Consider the following 16,850-nt stretch of genomic DNA (forward strand, 5'->3'; position numbering starts at 1 on the left):
ACACACATTAGCTTGTTTCTGCTTCTCTCTGTTAACCGTTTCCATGGAAACCCACCTGTTTTGTGCTCGGCATGTGAATAGAAGCACCTTATGTGAAAACTCAAATCTTTTTGGGAAATAATTTTTCCATATAGGTCCTGCTTTAAAAGACCCACCAGGTGTCACACAATAGCTTTTTAAATATGTTGTAATATTAAATATATTAACCTATCAGTTTTTATTAAAAAGATATGTGAGAAAGTAACCCTCACGGTCCTAGTTTAATCTCCAATCATGATGTCATGAATCTTTGTGTTGTTGACGTTGTTACGAATCTATCAGAAATGTTACGTTTTTGTGGGTTTTATTGGCCCAAATTGTAAAGAAGTTTTTGGTTTCTGCTTTTTGTACTGCGTACAACATCGTACATCGTCAACATACGGTAATATGCTACAGTTGAATTAAACATAATAACGTTTACAACAGATTTTTCCTTGATTGCTCTGAACTCATAGAAAAGGTTCAACAGTATTCAGACATAAGTTATTGTAAGCCATTAGTAGGGTTGCCATACTTCATCCAAAAATATAAAAGATGTCCAGCTACAGTTGGGTTTTGTCAAGTAATGCAACTGCGGTGGTAAATCAGTACTCCGATTATTATTACAATGAAAGTAACAGTAGCCACGCTTACATGTGCACATTTGATCGTATTGAACGCCCAATCATATAAAAAACTCTGCATATAAACATGTTCGGTCCGATTGGAATGAAATTTCAATCCGACTGAGAGGGGTGGATTTGTCCGATCCTCATTCCGATTGACGTGCATGTACACAGCCATTCGGTTTGCTGGAGTAAAATAATGCCCACTGCGCATGTGTGCAACAGCCAGCGAGCCTCCCAGCGTCATTTAGACTACCTGACTTAAAACATGACGGCCTAGTTAACGAGCGCCGGCTTTTAAATTTGATGGCAAGCCGTACCCGTTTCTGTATATGTCTAATCCAGAACTAGCATTTTTTGTTGAAGTAAAATAAAAATCTGACTATTGCACAAATCATTTGACTAACGTGTCCAAGTCTGTACTGGAAACACGCAGATTTATTTCGGCTTTGCAGCACAGATTCTGCAGCAGGTGGATGGAGATGTGCACGTAAAGAAGACAGGGTAACATCGGTCACACACACCTAGTTTGAGTTCAAGGAGGCTGAGGTTCAGTAGAAAAACATCCTCAGTTACAGGAGCGGCGTTAGGCCTGGCTACCTGGGCTGAAGCCCCGGATCTTTCATGATAAGCCCCGGATCTAAATCGCGGAAGTAACATGCAGTACCAAAGTCCAACAGAGAGAGAGGGCGCAGCTGGCAGTAGTTTTTTTACAGCCTGCCTGAGCCTCCACCACTGAAGAAGAAGCCCTTCAGCAGCCGGCTTCTTCTACAGTCTCTGCCTGAAACGCATGAGTGAAGATGGACATAAGGACGTTTTTTAGACCAAAAGTACGGCGACAGAACCCCAGCTTTGATGAGACTGGTGTTGACTCAGTTTTGTGAGTCTTATTTGAAAATATTTGTTGTGCTGCTGGTTTGCCTAAAGTTAGCTTACTATCAGGTAAAGTTGATGGAGAAAGAAAGGGAATATTTACTATCATCTCACACTAAACACTAACAGGAACAATACTCTGCCCTGAATATGCTTAATATGTAGCTTCAGATTAAAAATTATGTGGTACGAGACAAATATATATGATGTTGACTAGTGTGTGTCATGTGTGTGTGCGCGCGCGTGCGTGCGTGGCACGTGTGTGCGCGCGCGTGCGTGTGTTAAGCCCCGGATCTTCTTCAGTCCTAAATCCGCCCCTGCTCAGTTAAATGTTATGGGTGATGATCTGTGCAAAAACACGGTAACGCGGTTTGTTTATGAACACATGATGAACACATGATGAACCAGGCTTCCAGACTTTCTGAACATCTCCTGTAATTTCGTTTGAACCAACTTTTCTCAACAGTTTCAGCTGATTGTCACATTTTATTAATTAGAAGCCACAACAGAGCTCAGTAATAAAACATGAGTCTGACCCCCCCCCCCCCCCCCCCCCCCACGCAGCGCCCAGCCGTCGCGGACCAGCTGATCAAGAGGCAGAGACAAGGATAACCCTCCCTTATTTTAATATCATCAGCAATAAAACGCAGCAAAGCATAAACCTGAAGTTCTTTGGTGTGTTTAGTTTCAAATTCCATCTTTCAGTTCTTTTTAAAACACAGAAAAGGTTTAATTATCTGCAACGTTTCGTTTGGGGCTGCAAACATCATCAGGCTGACGCTGATGGTGGCGTCACTTCCTTTTCCATTTATCCGCGGCAGCAGAGGACGTTGTCGCCCTCTGCTGCCCGCTCTCCCCTCTCCGATGATGCGGTCCCATGAGCGATCTAACGAGTAAACTCCATCGTCTCTGTTCATGGTCCCATGGACGTAATTTTCACTTTAGAAGTGGGGGTGGGGGGGTGGGGGGGGGTGTCATCTTTACAGTATGTTCTAATGGGAAGCAGGCTTCAACACAAATGGTTGTTTTCTGCTTGGTCCTAGAGCTCAACCAGTGTCAATTTAATATAGCATAATATTGTTTTTGGATGGTAAAAAGTGCAGGGGTCAAAACTTGACTTCGGAAAAAGTGGAGGGGACATGACCCCCCTGTCCCCCCAAAAAATTACGTCCATGCATGGTCCCACATTCACGTCTCCTTATCTCGATAGCTTCTTTTATCCATCTTTTGTATTTCTGTTGTTCTGTGTTGATGATCCTTGTGTTGTCCCAGTCCAACAGAGGCAGATGTCATGATGACGGGGGGGACTTATTGCTGAGCTCCGGCTGGCAAATTTATTGAAAATGAAAGTAAACACAGGCAATAAGGTTTGCTTTTTGAACAAAATCAGCTGAGATGGTAAACTGGAGCACCGCAGCGCTCCACGAGCCTCTCTGTTAGAGCCGAAGCTCAGACCACCAGAGACTGCACAGGGACTGATGGGGACCGACACCTTTAGGAGCTGCTTGTTTAAACAATCACGGCTTCAATCGCAATAAAAAGCAAGTTATGTCCAAGATAAATGGAAGTCGGCGGCAGCGCAGAGACCGCCCTCGTGCCCCCTTTATGCCACCATCACCTAACTTTTACAAAATTGCCACGATTGCGCCACATAAACGACCTTTATCCTCCCCTGGGAGCCGCAGCAAATCCCGTTTTGCAAACGCTAAGGTCCTGTAAAAACAGCTGTTGTGTTGTAAAGCGCCTTGAGGGGTTCCAGGGCTCTAGAAGGCACTATATCAAATGCAAGCCATTTACGTTGAATAGCCGATAGCTTGATTCTTCTGTAAGAATTCATTATTATTCTCCCAACTAAGATCATTCTGACTGCTGTCGACTGCAAGTGTGATACAGATACAGCTAACAAAAAGTCAGAAGAACCTCAACTTATTTTGTAATCACATGAATGTTATCAGATGTGTCTGCCTTGCGGGTAAAGCCGTATGGTGTGTGCAACATCTCTGGAGAAATGTTTCCTAACAGTAGTCCACTTGAGGATTCACCTTGGTCTTTTGCTGACTCAGACAAAGCCAGCTTGCTAATCAGGTTTTGGGTTCATAAATGATAAATGAAACTTTGGTTCTTGGATCTCTGCATCAGAAGATTGAATCTTATCTTCTAAATGTTAAAAGTTCTAAAATGATCCTTTTTTTTTATTTTTAAACCACAGGAAACAAAACAACCAAGGGGTTGGGATTCAGAGTTAGACTCAAAGTGCAAAACCTCCTGAATGCCTTGTCTGCGGTATTTTGGCAGCTTTCTGCTTCGTGAGATCAAAGCGACCCATAGGCCGTGGTTTGTTAGGCGTTAGGAGATGGAAAGGCCATGAAAGCTCTCGCTGTATCCAGCAGAGCAGCAACAAAAGCATGGTGAGCCAGCAAGTCTGTGGAAGATGTCATCCCTGTGCGCATTATCTGTGACGGCTGAGCTTCTCGTTTGAAATGTGAGGACAAACAGTGGGGGGAAAAAGTCTGAGTCACTTCTCCGGAAATGTCAGGTGTGAGCCAGGAGTTTCAGAGCCTCATCTTCTGAATGTTAAGATAAGGAGCTGAAATGTTTGGGCTGCAGCGTTAACCCCGACAGCACACTTCAGAATAAAACCCCACAGAAAAAAAGAAGTGGTTTCCTGGTAAATATGGAGACATCTGGTTGGATGATTAATCTTTAGAAAAGCTGGTAAGGATACGGAGGTCCAGAAAAGGTGAAGACATGGATTTCTTTTAACATATTTGCACAAAAGTCACTGCTGCATGAACCATCATAAATCAGCAGATCCTAAACGCCCATCCTTGCTCGTCTGGCATTTTCCATTTAAGTCATGAAATCAACAACAAAAATAAACAGCATGCACTGTGGGAAAATTATGATTTTGTTGGCTCATTCCAACTCAACATATTGTTAAATCTGGTACAATTTGACTTCTCGTATATTTTGAAGTAAAACAATGTTGCAGTTCCCTTGTCTGCCCACTAGAGACTAGCCACGAGCCTCAAATCTTCTCAGAAGGTGTCACCCGGTCTTCATTGAGTGCCATCAAATGTACAAGTGATGTTGAAAAAAATTACTCAATGTGATGTTAGATGTGATGAAACTAACAAATGTGTGTTCTTCCTTGAAATAAACTGAAAGTAGAATAAATTAGGAGACTAGACAGAGGAGAAACAAAGATATTTCATGGCTTTTGTTTCAAAAGGGTTAGGGTTTAAACCCTGACCCAACCCTAACCCTTCCTCATCACTACCTGGTGGCATATTAAATTAATGTCTACACCCACCGTAACTGCTACCAGACCTTTAAACACACTGGAGAGAATAATGAATGAGTGTTTAGGACGTGGATAAGCCAGGGGACAGAGACTGAAGTGTGTCTGACTAATGGACACAAACCAATATTTGGGATAGAAACCAGAGTTTGACTCAGAGAAAAAGCAAAAAAGTTCTGAGGAGCCAATTTCGTGAATCGGTTTTGCAAGCGTTAAGAAGTTCTGATCAGTTCTGGAAACGTCAAGAAGTTTAACAACCAGAGGACCTTTTTCACAACACGATGCCATATTTCGAACCCGTTCCATGACAATTCATCAAACACAACCTTGTTATGCGTCTAGTGAGCGTGTCGTGTTCTGCTTGAGGAGGTTCAGCCTTATTGTGATCTGTGTAAAGGCACAGAAGCATTTTGTTTCAGCCTTTTTGTCGCCTTCTGGAAAGCAGCCGGATTTTAAATAGAATTTCGTGGACCGTGACAACTAAACAAAGCTTCTTTATTTCAGCGCCTAATGACTTGGCCCAGAGTAACGCCATCCAGTTGGTCTTGCTAAAAAGTAATAATTACACATGCACAAATAGGTATGAACGAACCAACCCACACACTTGCAAGAACTCAGCCCTGGAGAGTGCATGCCACTAAACAAAATGTGGATTTGACTTAGTTTTATCGCGTTTTCCAAGGGGCACATGAGGTAAGGGAGCACCAATCCGGGCAGAGCACTTCTTGCTTTGCTTACACTTGCTGAAATGAATGTTCATGCACACAAAAATCCCAAAAGTTGTGTGTACCCACAAGGTCCTCATTATCAGGCACACTCAGTTCTTTTTTGTCATGCTTTGCTTCAGATAGTGCAAAACTTGGCCCTGCGGTAATAGAACATCCAGGGCCCTTTTACAATAATCAATAACCCAAAAGTGAATAGGGATCACAAGACTCTTGGAAAAGACTCAGTTACAAGGATGAAAAAGACAAGCGGGCTTACCTAAAGGCTAGGTGACATCTTTACCTCACTCAAAGAATTAAAAAGGTCACTTATTTCAGTAAGTCTTAATCAGAGTGTAAACAGTGAGGCCTTGTTAATATAAAAAAGTTAGGTTGTGTCCCTGTCCACACAAAAACCTAAGTAATTTAACGCACTGTAGTAACCATGCCAGGCCTGTGTGGCACTATGACACTGACAGGTTTATACTTCAGAAACATGAAACGAGGTTTGGCATTAAGTGTAAATTTAAGAAAAACCCTTCGCCACGTCACCCGTAGGTTTCTGAAGAGCTAAAATGAAGCCCATTGGGTGGTTCCACCACCATTTTGGCCGCGTCACGGGTCTCGTCACTCCCATAAAATACAAAAACGGAACTGAGAGTGAGGGTGTTGGCAGATGATTGACACCAATCAAAATCTGAGCCAATGTAGCTACAAGCTAACCAAAGCTAGCGGAAGTTGGTGGGCACTTTTAACCAAAAAGCCGGGGTTGAGCGACTCTGCTTTAACACTTTTAACATGAAGCCGAGACCGAGGTCTCCCCTGGAGCAAGAAGGGGGCAAACGCAAGCTGGTAGCTTTGAAGCATTCCGGACCTGCGCTGCTCTGGGCGGCTGAATGTTGGAGTAGCTCTGTTGACTATATGTAAGTTTTGCCTTTTCTTGGGCATTTTTTCTTCTAGTTTCTCGAGAAAAACTATGTTTTTGGACACTTTACTTTTCTGTTTCTGGTGCTGTGAAGCTTGGAGGATTTTTACTGTTATTTTTCTTAGCTTTTTTCACTTTTTGAGCATTTGTTATGATGCGTAACCATGGCAACAAACTGGTTTACAACCGGGAGCAGCTGATTAACATTGAAAAGGCTGAAATAATACCTCATCTTAAGCCATAAATCCCAAATGAGCTAAAACTCAAGAAGTGTGGATGCAGAGCGGGAGCAAAACGGAGACAGAGAAAGAGGAAATTCAAACCATCTCTTCCATCGATCATAATGGGCAATGTGAGCTCACTGGCCAACAAGATGGAGGAACTCCAAGCCCTTTCAAGGACTCAGCCAGAGTTTCGGCAGTTTCAGAACCACTGGAGGAGATAATGCAAAGAAGGATTCTCCAGAGAATCAAGAAAATGATGGACAACCCTGAGCATTCTCTTCACAAGACTGTCCGACAACGGAAGAGTGTCTTCAGTCAGAGGCTTCTTCAGTTTCGCTGCAACACTGACCGCTACTGGAGATCCTTCCTGCCAACAGCTATTGTAATATACAATAACTCTTTGATGACTTGATTATTATTATTATTCTGAGCTACAACAGCAATCAATTTCCCTCTGGGATTAATAAAGTATTTTTGAATTGAATTGACGGCTAATCTGCTACCTGTCAATCAAATGGAGACACCCCTGGCCATTCATAATTTTAAGCTTTAATGAATAAGTTACAAAAAAAAAAACTCACCCCCTCAGAGTTGTCATGACAGTAAACTTGATTTATTAAACCCAACATATTTTTGAACCAGGCTGCAAACATCTTTATTTTTGCTGTGAAGTTGACCTTTTAACATGGAGTCAATGGGAAATTGCTCCTTACTGGAGCCAGCCCCTAGTGGATGAAGGGGGGAACAGCAATTTTTGTGACCTCTGCATAAGTTTAACTTTTGGCAGGTGGAGCATGCCTCTTGGTTTGGAGCATACACTTAAACCCTGCACACTATGTATGAGCATTAAATGATGAGAATAAAGGTGGCCAGTGTGAATATGAAATACATACATTTGTCTCTAGTTGAGCAACAAAGTTCTATAGCATGTTAAGCAAGAACAGGAGCATGCAATCTACTTTAATTGTCAAATCATGGATGAAGTAGGAACTTTGTCTATGACATTGTTTTCAAAAGGTTGCGTTTGGGCTTTCTAGGTTAAATCGCAAAGGTAGCATTTACACTTTTTTCCTTCTAACTAATTTTCCCAAACAATCTGTTTATTGAAGCTGCTGATATAATGTTCCCATGTCTTTGCAAGGCTGAAACTACTAAAATAAAATTAAAAATTCACTAAACACTGCTCCCATGGGAATGGCATCCAAATGCCATATTTAATGGGGTTTGTAATATATAAAAAGAACAAAAGGTTGAAAAAGTAATTCATGGGCGCATACTTTTACACTCAATGCTAGACCTAATTTGGGTGATTTTTTTCTTCTGTGGCCCATAAAACCCAATTAAACAAACTAAGGTTTTAAATGTTTTCCTACGAAATAAAAATCAGGAATTTAAAAATCATCCTTATACAGTTGTTTTGTTTTTTAAGGTCAGGCATTGCTTCACTGTTCTATTCCTAAAAGAGTCGGGACACTTTAGCTTATCAAACTAAAAAAACAATAAATGGACAATAGATATATTGATGATGGAATGGAGCATCCTGAGTGCTTTGTACCATTAGAGAAGAGTTAGAAGGACCATGAGGAAAAAGGTTAAAACAATTTAGAGAAAACCCGACAACTGCACATTTGTCTAATTTACTATTTTAAACCCAAGATGCCTTCCTCGTTTCTACAGAGATTGTGCTGGAGAGGGTATTAAAAGAATGCATTCATAACTGTGACAAGTGTAGTCATGTGACATGAGGGCAGTGTCCAGCCAACCATAACATGGATCTGCCCCATGAAGCGTAAAAATGTACTAGCAGGCTGTGTACATGCAATACACACACTCTTTCGCATCCATAGACACGCCGTCTCAACAGCTTGTAGTTGTGGGAAGTGGTAAGCCCAGTGGAGGGCCATTTATGCTGACCTAAACACTTTCAGGATGACTGACCCATAGCCTAAGTTTTATTTGTTCAATAAAATTTTATTTATTTATTTCGAATAGTCTTTTTGGGTAATGCTTCTCTTGTACAAGTCTGGATTATAGAGGTTTCTTCCAATTTTCCGTGTTGCTAACTGCTTCCAGCAGAAAGTGGGGCTCAATGAGGCTGTGGAAAACTGCCTTGAGGCCAATTGCACACATCTACATCAAATGTGTCATATACCAAGAAGACGCCTTGTCCTCTCTGCTGTTCTTTATTTTACTTTAATTTATAAAGCCCCTTACATTGGCTCCCAGTACCCTGAAATTCACTGGGAGCCAGTGCAAATATTCCAGAATGGGGGTGATGTTCTCCCTGCGTCTAGTGCCTGTCAAGAACGTAGCTGCTGAGTTCTGTACCAACTGCAGTCGTGCAATCGTGCCCTGACTCAGGCCGCCGTACAACACATTGCAGTAATCTAATTTGGAGAAGACGAAAGCAAGAGTAACAGACTCTAGATATACTCTAAGCCAAACTTGGCAGTAGCTCCCACCTCCCTCTGTTGCACCAAGGCATAATATGCATTCACAAGTCAGGTGTGGTTGTCATGTTTGAGGGCAATTTCTTAACCCACGACATGAAGAATCACCACAAAGAGTTGGAAGGTAAAAAATAATTTATTTTGTATGGTGCGGTTGTAGTAGCTTCTGATGGACAGGGAAGGATCCGTGGGGTCTGAGAGAGGAAGGGAGGTCAGAGTCTGGAACAACGTGAGATGATGATGACTGAGTTACTGCCTGAAGGGCAGGAGTGGGCAGACAAACAAATTCTAGTTTATTTTATAAAGATCAGGAGGAAGGCTAGAAACTACCCAAGACTGAGTATCATCTGGCACTGGTGAGGTGTCCTGCTGCTCCTTAAATCCCTTGACCGCTGATGAGCTGATTTGGTACAGCTGAGCTCTCCAGACACACCCACCTGTAAACAAACACTCAAACAGAGATGGTAGTTCAGCACAGATCACGACAGTGGTGAGAATATTACTTTCAAGCTTGGTGGCACGAATGCTGCAAAAGTCCCACAACACCATGCCACCAGCGGCAGTTTTAAAGACCCTCTAACCTGGACTAGATTGTTCAACGTTAACAGCAAAATCAATAAAATACCTTTGGTAGATTCCTGAAAATTTAAATATGGTAAATGACCTGTATTTGTATAGCATCCCCCCAAGGCGCTTTACAACACAATCAGTCATTCACACTTTCACACACTGGTGGGGATGAGCCATCATGTAGCCACAGCCGCCCTGGGGCGCACTGACAGAGGCGAGGCTGCCGAGCACAGGCGCCACCGGTCCCTCCGACCACCACCAGCAGACAAGGGGTGAGATGGGAATTTTGTATACTGGTATATAGAATATATAGCCACCTTTTATCAAAATCACACAGGCAACTGTATTATTGCGTTCTCATGTTGTGTATACTAGTGTGATAACCTTCTGCTGCACTCTGCACTGGCTGGAGAAAATCAATGCTTACGACACTTTATTTGTAGAGCAGTTATAACAATTTTTGACTGAGAGTAGTTTAGCCGAGCTCTAAAACAGATATGGTCAGCAGAGCACCCGTCATATTCCATCACTTTAATTCTGAAACAAACGTTTGGCCGCCTATGCTTCACATGTGACCAATTTCCTTTACTAACTTATTGTTTTCCTTGTCCAGCCTGTATACAACACGAGCAGAGCATATGCATGAGAGCATGACGAGTTGGACACTATAATGGTCTGCTATTGGCTTCAAGTTCCCTCCATGTCCTGCAAACCCATGTGCCAGTTGCTTCATGCAGCAGGTATGTGTGTGGGAGAGACGGCATGCTGCTTTAACAAGTGCTGGTTCAAACAGAAACCGGTCATTTTACAGGCCGATAATGAATCAACCAGGTGATGTTTTTGTAAGTCTTTAAGTTGATTTTTTTTTTCTGGTTGAGCGACAGAAATATGTGCATTTTGTCTTTTCTCACACTTTATTTCCCTTTTGAATCTGCACCAAACGTGTTCCTCATTCAGAGTTCTTAAGCTCTTCCGAAGGTGATTTTCATCACCCGAGCCCACCATTAACAGATGAGTGTCTGGGTGAAACTGCCAGCTGGTTTCTGCTAGATCCTACTCAGAGCTGTGCAACAGAGCCGATATATTGGGAATGTCCTGTTTATAGTTTCTGTTGACCATTTGGCTGTTGACCATTTGGTTTTGATTCTAGTGTTAACTCGTGCTACGACCTCCCAAACAGATCCTTCCTGACATCCGTTGATCACCTAGTGGGATTCAAAGCTTTAATGGAGAGGCACAAACTGAAGCTAAAATCTCTGTCAGAGTTCAAGATTTCATAAATATTCAAGAACGTCTGAAATAATCTGTTTCAAGGACTGTTGTTTAAAATCTGCTTCTGTTTACTCCCACAGTCTCTGTCTGTCACTCCCGCATGGCCTCACAATATTAGCATCCAACCTGCCTATTAAAGGACCTGTGTCGTGCTATTTTACACCTTCCAGAGCAAATATAGGCACACCACATGGCAAAATATTACTGTTGGTACTATTGAGATATATTTTTATAAAAAAAAAAACACTTGTGATTTTTTAAAACCATTTCTTCAAATGGTAAATAAGATGCTTGGACTCAAAGATGAGACCATACCTAACACAACATGCTACCCAGCTCCTGGTGCAATCTACTGTCATCTCCCGCCTCGATTATTGCAATGCCCTTCTAACTGGTCTTCCAGCCTGTACTGAGACCTCTTCAAATGGTCCAGAACGCAGCGGCGCATCTGTTCTTCAATCAGCCTAAAAGAGCACACGTCACCCCTCTCTTCATTGAGCTCCACTGGCTACCGCTAGCAGCATGCATCAAATTCAAATTGCTAACACTAGCATACAAAGTCCGAGATGGCACGGCTCCCATCTACCTGAATCCTCTTGCAAAGGCTTACGTCTCGGCCCGGCCGCTCCGGTCATCACAGGATTGTCGGCTAGCAGTGCCTACACCACGCTCAGGGCAATCCAGACTTTTCTCATGCATCGTTCCACAAATGTGGAATGACCTTCCAAGCACTACCAGAACAGGGGCTTCCTTTTCAATTTTCAAGAAACTCCTGAAGACCCTGCTCTTCAGAGAGCATCTTCTTAACTAGCACCTTGCCTGCACCCTTCCCCCCTCTCTACTGTCCACTCCTTGTTCCCTCCTCTCCATGACTGATGTCAATGTTGTTGTTGTTCTTGTTGTTGTTAGCCTCAAGGGCAAAATGCCGATTATCACTTGTAAGTCGCTTTGGACAAAAGCGTCTGCTAAATACATAAACATAAACATAAACATCAATGAAACCCCCACCTCCCTCCATGTGATAGTACACAGCTGCAGACCCGGAGACCGCAGATTCATGCTATATGCCGGTAGGCACAAAACAAACTGGATTTTACATCTGTTTCTTTAGTTTTATACTCCCTATTCTTAAACGTATTACCAACCTCGGCTGCACTCTCATTCCTATCAACAATCTTGGGACTTGTGGTCAATTTTTAGTGCCCTGCAGCACCTTGACAACAGCCTGTTCCCACCCGCAGAAGGCTGATGGTCACCCATATTAAATGAATTTTATAAACTTTTAGAAAAATAAATGGGTCTTTTTCATGATTATTCATTAATTGCTTTTCTGTCACTTTTTTTAATAAACAAAACTTACTGTGTGTTGTACTTCTGTCAAAGAAGTTTAGGTTAATTTGTGCAATAAGAGAACTACAGTACCCATGATGCAGCAGGGCAGTAGCCTGGCCTGCCAGACTCGTCCTTTGTCTACACAAAGAACTAGGGTGTTTCTCAATGTCAAGGCATCTGGCCTTGCGAGACGATGTCTTGCGAGGCCAGGTGCCTTGCTTACGAGGACACTGTCCTTCCTTGGTCAAAGAAAACGGTTAAATGGAACAGACTTGCATCACGTGACCGCGGCTTCCACGGCGGTCACGTAACGTCACGTGACACGGGGGACAATGTTATATTTTATACGTATTAGTTTCAATATAAATATATAACGAGACTTTTACTTTTTAAATTGTGTATATAAGTAAATTACTACCCGCTAGCCACCGAAGCTGCAACTACTAAGCAACTAACCAACAATAGATAACTTCTTTGGATCTAAAAAAAACATTTTAAATTAGTCGACTTACTTATCAACTAGAAAATTGTCCTTGAAGTAGCTGCTGGCTTCTGATCCGCCGTCCTTTAGAAAATACTGCAGTTTATTCTGGGTAATTTTTGACCAAAGCTAGGCTACAAGACACCTCTTGTGTATCCTCGCTCAGCTAGCTAAATGGCTAACAAACGGAGAACACATGCCTCGGTAGAACATGAACATTGGAACACGTCTTGGCGGCTCCCGATGACGTATCTCCTAGACAACCGAGGCGGGGCCAAGACATCAAGGCAAGGTTCCTTGGCATTGAGAAACACCCCTAGTCTGGTTACGCACAGGAAGAGAGGCACATGAGGGGCGGGACTAGCCAGCTCAAAAATAACCAATCAGAAAAAATGCGGAAATGCCGACCGTACCGTGCAAGGCTGTCGTTTTTTATATCTGTAGTCAAAAATGGCGTCTGGCAACGGTGCAAACGTCGTTTTTTAGAAGAAAGGTTTTTAGCGCTTCTACTTGTTTTGGTTTTAAAGACATTCAAGTCATTTAGAACTGAGGAAAGAGCCACAGCGTACTCCGCTTCAGACCCCATGTTTATGAGAAACTCAGTGTAGAAGAATGTGTGTGACGTACGCCACTCAGTGCTGATTGGCTTGGTTAGAAATCTCAGGGGTTGGGGTTATTTGATTGGAGAGTTCCCAGACCCAATGCTTTCCATAAGGAAGCACGGGGCTGGCTGGTCAGGCTAGCAGGGCAGCAGCCTTATAGGGAGCCTAATTCTCCTCCCTTTCCAGTCTACTCATGGATCACCCAAAGAATGAAAAAATGAATGGGTCAAAAGTCAATGGGGTTAAAAACGCTATTTTCTAATCCACTTTGCCTTACGCCCTGAATCACACGTTGTGCTTAAATTGAAATGAAAATTAACAATGTGTGTTTCGACCACGGCAGTCATGTAGTTTGAGATTTATCAGCTTGTAAAGGTTTGTAATTAGCATGCCTACAGATCAGACATTGGTATGTTGCATATATGATGTCACCACATAATCTCCTCTCCACTAGCGTTTTTTCATTCTTCCAGGGACCCATGGCCCGGAAGTAGATGGGCGTGGAAAGAAACATTGATGAACATTTAGCCTCCCGCATTAGAGAATCTGGATTATCTGTTTTTTGAAATGGGTCGTAGGGTTTGGTAAATTGAGTGCTTTAAGAGCTCAATACATATATTACCTCTACTTACGACCAATAAGCTGTGACACTCTATATAAATATAGAATATCAACCTGCTTGGTCTTTACTGTGTTTAACCAGAAGATCCTAGGATTCTTTGTTTTATTCAGGGATTGTAAACTCTTAGTTTTGATTCAAGGAAAGAGTCAGGTTTGTAAAAGTAAGAATTTATTTCCCACACAATTAAAACATGACAAGTTAACTAATATCTACTGTGATGGATTAATCTAGATGTAGTATATGGTGTCTATGTGTGAATGCAATGTTATCAGAACTTCCATATCTAGGAAAGCTGAGTTCTGGGTGTAAAAGAATTTGGTTTGCGTTAAGCTATGAAGTTAATTCTTATCAAAAAGCATCAGACGCAATCACACTGTGTTCTACCTCACCCTTGGAGACCCACTTAATGGATCCAAAGGTCATCGAGGTCGGATGACCTCTTAGCACCCAGGTCCAGTAGATTGACCACAGCGTCGACTTCTCCAGTCCAGAGATGCCGCCAGACACACAGGTTGGATGGAACCGTTTGCGTCTAGACCCTTAAGGAGTTGGAACAAAATCAGCTTGTTCTGCAGGAACCAATTGCTGTGTCAGCTTTGCAACAACCTGCGTGTCAAGGCTGCTTAGTTAAAGAGATTTCACCACGGACGGCCGTTTCCGTAGCTTCCTCTAGAACTCTGTAGAGCTGGAACGAACTGCAACTGCAACATACTGCTGAATCACCAGAGTGATCCTGTTTTAATGTTCTCATGTTATGATTTGAGTAGCCAACCAGAGGTTGACATGTTGAGGAATATTGCCAAGACAACCTCAGCAACCATGCCTTCTCCTGATACCAGATGCTCTGATCTGGTATAAAGAAATATCTATGTGTCATGCGTTTGACTTAACTTTACTTTGTCCTTGTGTGAGTGTAAATGGTGATGGCCTTGTCGAATCAGCATAACTGATCAATGTAATCATAACATAACATTCATTTCAAACTTCAGTCATTTAAGCACAGATTAATGAAAGCATTTCATTATACTATAATTATTACAAGTAACAATAAACAAACGTTTATTTGATGATTATTTAATTTGTAAGTTTTAAATTAGTACCTACACGGGGTAGATAGCTGCTTCTCTAATTCTTGCCACTTTTTACATTAATAATTTTATCATGAGTGTTTTATTAGTTCTTATATTTGCTTATCTCTTAATTATTATTTTTTTCTTTCTTACCTTCTGCACCAAAATACCGCAGCAATTTCCTAATGTTGTGACTTGGCACACATATGGCAATAAAAACTTCTGATTCTGTTCATATTTAATTTAGGAAGTCATTCCTTGATTTAGCAACTAATCCGAGCTGCGAGTGTTCACTTATTCAGAGGCATGAAGAATGCTGTAGAATGATAAGGGAAGCTTGAGTCTTGAGGAGGGAATATCATTGTTGACAATACGTTATGTGTTCAGAGCTGCAGAGAGGCTCTGAGCTCCAGCTGATGGGACGAAGGCAGGCCGATCTAAGGGAACACATGCAGTCTCGTGTCTCCATTCTGACCAGATGTTGAAGGGTCAAACTGTATTTAAAACTGACCATTGCTGGACATTACAGGGTTAATTGTAGCTCTTTAAAGCTACAATAGCAAATGTAGAAAATAAGCTATAGCTTAGAACATTTTTTCATGCCTCTTAACATTCTATCATTGTATAGCTATAAATATATTGTGGAGATAAAAAAGAAAAACAATTAAAATGAGTAAAGTGGGTCTCCTGCATTCGTTTAAAAATTGACATTAAAAATGCGGCTCAGCCCGAAAGCAACTTTTGGACCATCTGGTTGTCTGTCTTGCCGAACCGCTGCACTTTCACATTTACTTGGGTCCTCCGTTGAATTATACACTCACATTTTACAACCAAACACCACTGGTGTGAGAGGTTCAGAGAAGGAGAAACATCTAGCGGCTGCCACTTCAATTGTAGAATAAACTGCCAGAGTCCCACAAAGAAAAACACAATTTGAATTCATGGACAACAAAAGACCTTTGGCCCTAGAAAGCTGCGACTGGTGTTCAGCACTCTTGTTTCTTCTGGCAATGCGGGTTTCCGGCTCCAGTTGACGCAAAACCAGTGACCATACCAAAGGGGAGGGGTGCGTGTTCCATGACCTAGGTTATTTGCACAGACCCACATATTTTTAATTTTTTTTGTTGTTGTTTTGGTCTAGTCACCCCACCATGGTACAACTATTGGTGCAGCCCCACCAAGCAAGTGTAATTTATATTGTGTAGGGCTAAATCCCAAATGAATACAGAGTTGTAGCAATAAGCCAGAAGACCAGTATAAATCCTGTTGTTTGAGGTAAGCTATTACATAAAAGTTTTTTTTTTACATGTCCATTTTCGGTATTAGTGACAGACTTCCAGGTGTAAATTACATCCTGCCCTACAAAGTCCCCCTCTGGGTCTACTTTCTGTGGAATCTTTAAAGCCAATTTGTGGTGTGGCAATTGACATCCACTGCCCTTGTTCACTTCCAATCAATGAGCAATCAGACCCACGTCTAATTCAAAGGCTATTAAGTGGCCAGTCTGAGTAATGGCACAGATAATACACTGATTGAAGCTGAGCGATCATCTCCGCTGTTAAACCTCTGCACGCACACACTATTTAAAGTCCGTGCCTAATTGCACATTATGAAAAGACATTAGGGGAAACCTACTAAAAGCCACGTAGCTTTAAATGTCAGGTTCATTAAAACTCACCAGCTCATATTTGAGACATTTGCAAAAAGCCAAGTAGATAGTAAAAGATTCAATGGAAATTGTCATACTTCTGAATCTATGCGAGTTAGACGTAATGCGAGC

Source organism: Nothobranchius furzeri, chromosome 14, assembly GCF_043380555.1.
Source record: "Nothobranchius furzeri strain GRZ-AD chromosome 14, NfurGRZ-RIMD1, whole genome shotgun sequence".
Lineage (NCBI taxonomy): Eukaryota > Metazoa > Chordata > Actinopteri > Cyprinodontiformes > Nothobranchiidae > Nothobranchius > Nothobranchius furzeri.